Consider the following 3,978-nt stretch of genomic DNA (forward strand, 5'->3'; position numbering starts at 1 on the left):
GCCGGCGTCCGCGGGCGGCCAATGGGGCGCCGACGATGCCGCTGACGTCCGTCCCCAGTCACTAAGTGCTCCATTCACAAAATGCACCGGTCCTACGGACCACTTCCCTGATTTGCATTGATGTCATTAATGAAATAGGAAGCACAGAAAGTGGGGGGGGACCTTACCCCCCCGCCAACTCCGCCCCCGAAAAACAGTATTTTTCCATTGCATTATATCTTATATGCCAAATTGATAGGGCACTCCCCCGCCCCCCCCGCGGCACTTTCAGGTGGGGCCATCTGCTGGGGAGGGCCCCACACTACACGATGACGCACCCCGTTCACAACCCGACTTGGGCCCGCTCTGCACGGACCAACTTATGTAAGGACATGACTCACCGCAGATGCTGAACTTCTACATATCAGTAGTAATGGCGGCCGCTTTGCCGTTTGCGGTCAAGCGCGGCGGCGAGCCGTCAAAGTCAATTGAGTTAATAGAGCGATAGCGCAGCGGCTGCACTAATGATGGCCGCCGCACCCGGGCCTCCGCCCACGCACTGAGTAAACGAGTTGTCTGAGGCCGATCGATGGGAGCCTCCGACAGGGGCCGTTTCTCAAAAGCAATTACACAACTCTTTGTCATGCGCCATCATCTCAATTCCCTTCCTTTTCATTAGCGGGCGCCAACATGGCCACGCGAGTGTGTCTGTACGTGTGTGTGTGTGTCGGTGCAGGGGGAAGCAAATGAATGGCTGCACGGGATGAGTGTGTGTGTGTGTGTGTGCAGGATGATATGTCGGCGGCGCAGAGAGGGAGGGGCCTGTGCGTCATAGAGGAACCCCATTAGACGGGATGAGCCTTTTAGCGCTATTGAGCCAGCAAGCGCACCCGTGTCAGGTGCTAAATCAACCCCTCAACCGACAGCACGTGGACCTTCTAGCTGCACTTTTTGCCCCACTCGGGAACTTTGTGATCCCCGCTGGCGCGCCATGGTGGGACTGGGACCGCTTCATTCAGGTTCTCCCCCCTGTTTAAGGCTCTTGAGGGGTCTTCACACCCCAAATATCGTAAAGCCCAGGAGTGACCCCGTAGCGGCCCCTAGGGATGATGTTTGATAAGAAATTATCGAGTTCAAGCCTATTATCGAATCCTCTTATCGAACCGATTCCTTATCGATTCTCTTATCGAGTCCAGATAGGTTGTTGTATATGGAAAAAAACACACAATATTTGGTTTAACAAAAGCTCACTTTTATTATAAAAGAAAAAAATAAAATCTAATAAATAAATAAATATTGACTGTTACCCCCCTAAAAAAATAAAATAAAATAAATAAATATTGACTGTTGTTACCCAAAGTATATTAAGTGGGATTTTTCAGAAAAACCAATATATACAGTAACGCAAAAACAACCTGTCTCTGTGATCACTATAGGTGTATAAATAATAATATAGTGTTAAATAAAATCAGTCCCTTGGGCACAAAACTGAAAATAATACAGCTCTCCAAAAAGTGCACTTCTGCTGCTATTGGAACATACTAACTACAACTATTACTCAGGAAAAGGCTCAACAGGACTCAGCTGGACCTGCAGAACTTGCTGACACGGAGCCTGACCTTGCTGACCAAGGACTGACAGCAGTGTCCGCGTCACCTGCTGTGAACTTGCCAATAGTTTTTTTTACTTTCAAATATTTGTTTTAATTGAAGAAGACTGTTTTTTACTTGCAAAACTTTTTTAATTGAAGAACATTCTTTTTTTTACTTGCAAACCAACTCTTTTTCTTTACTATAGTGGTCTCGATAACCGGTACCGGTTCTCAAAAAGGGATTTGAGTCCGAGGACTCGGTTCTTTTCTTATTGAACAACCGGGAAAACCGGTTTCGAGCATCATCCCTAGCGGCCCCCCCGAGTTCAGTTGAAAACTTGGGAGTTCCCCGGTTCTATAGAGAAACTTGGACCACTGTGGAAACATTGGCAGATCCTTGTGTTGACATTTGAACCTTGCTAAACTTGTGGTTTTCTTAGCTGAGGGGTTCCTCAAGGCATCCCCCGCATGCGATCTTTAGCGCCGCCCTAGTGGCTCCCTGGGGCTGTTTTTAAAGAAAATGTATAAAAATGGAAAAAGATGAGGAAAAAATATATTTTTGTTGTAATGTGGTTTCTGTAGGATGACACAAATATCGTAAGGGCATACTCACACTAGGCCGGGGCTAGTCCACTACAAATCTGGCCCAGGTGTGACCCCATAGCGGCCCCCCCGAGTTCAGTTGAAAACTTGGGAGTGCCCCGGTTCTATAGAGAAACTTGGGCCACTGTGGAAACATTGGCAGATCCTTGTGTTGACATTTTAACCTTACTAAACTTGTGGTTTTCTTAGCTAAGGCATCCCCCGCATGCGGCTCTTTAGTGCCGCCCTAGTGGCTCCCTGGGGCTTTTTTAAAGAAAATGTATACACATGGAAAAAGATGAGGAAAAAATATATTTTTGTTGTAATATGGTTTCTGTAGGATGACACAAACCTTCTAAATTGTTAGGAAGGCCACTGTGTAATATGTTTGTGTTTATGCTTCACTGATGAGAGTGCTTACTAATTTCGGCAGTTCTTGAACTCACCGCAGTTGTGTGGACTGTGACGCAAAAGTTTGTTTACATGTACAACTTTCTCCGACGCTGCCACAGAAAGACGTGTTTTATGCCACTCCTTCTTTGACTCATTTTGTCCACCAAACGTTTTATGCTGTGCGTGAATGCACAAAGGTGAGCTTTGTTGATGTTATTGACTTGTGTGGAGTACTAATCAAGTTAATCGATGCTAAAATGCTATTTAGGGTAGCTATATGTACTAGGACCGCTTCATTCAGGTTCTCTCCCTGTTTGAGGCTCTTGAGGTGTCTTCACACCCCAAATATCGTAAGGGCGTACTCACACTAGGCCGGGGCTAGTCCACTACAAATCCGGCCCAGGAGTGACCCCATATCGCCCCCCCCCCCCCCCCCCCCCCCGATTTCAGTTGAAAACTTGGGAGTGCCCCGGTTCTATAGAGAAACTTGGACCACTGTGGAAACATTGGCATACCGTAATGTCCTATACATTGTGACTGTATTTTTTACGGGCAATTCCTGGCAACATACATATATATGTATATATATATATATATATATATATATATATATATATATATATATATATATATATATATATATATATATATATATATATATATATATATATATATATATATATATATATATACATGTATATATATATAAATATATGTACATACATACAGTCATGGTCAAAAGTTTACAGACACTTGTGAAGGACATACTTATCAATTTTGGTGATGTAGAAAAGTTACAATCAAATCAAATTAGCTTCATGGCATGGCCTCTTAACTTCATGTGAGTGTTTATGATTGACGACACCTGTTGACTTCTCTAAGCCCATTTAAATAGGGCTCAGGTGATGCAGTCATTAGACTCGTTTACAAACGCGACAATGGGAAAGTCAAGGGAACTCAGCACAGATCTGAAAAAACGAATCATTGACTTGAACAAGTCAGTGAAGTCACTTGGAGCCGTTTCAAAGCAGCTTAAGGTCCCAAGAGCAACTGTGCAGACAATTGTTCGTAAGTATAAAGTGCATGGCACAGTTTTGTCACTGCCACGATCAGGAAGAAAACGCAACCTATCCCCTGCTGCTGAGAGAAAATTGGTCAGGATGATCAAGAGTCAACCAAGAACCACCAAAAAGCAGGTCTGCAATGAATTGGAAGCTGCTGGAACACAAGTGTCAGTGTCCACAATCAAGCGTGTTTTGCATCGCCATGGACTGAGAAGCTACTATGCAAGAAGGAAGTCCATACTCCAGAAGCGACACCTTAAGGCTCGTCTAAAGTTTGCTGCTGATCACATGGACAAAGATAAGACCTTCTAGAGGAAAGTTCTGTGGTCAGATGAAACAAAAATTTTGTTGTTTAGTCACAATACCCAG

Source organism: Entelurus aequoreus, linkage group LG03, assembly GCF_033978785.1.
Source record: "Entelurus aequoreus isolate RoL-2023_Sb linkage group LG03, RoL_Eaeq_v1.1, whole genome shotgun sequence".
NCBI lineage: Eukaryota > Metazoa > Chordata > Actinopteri > Syngnathiformes > Syngnathidae > Entelurus > Entelurus aequoreus.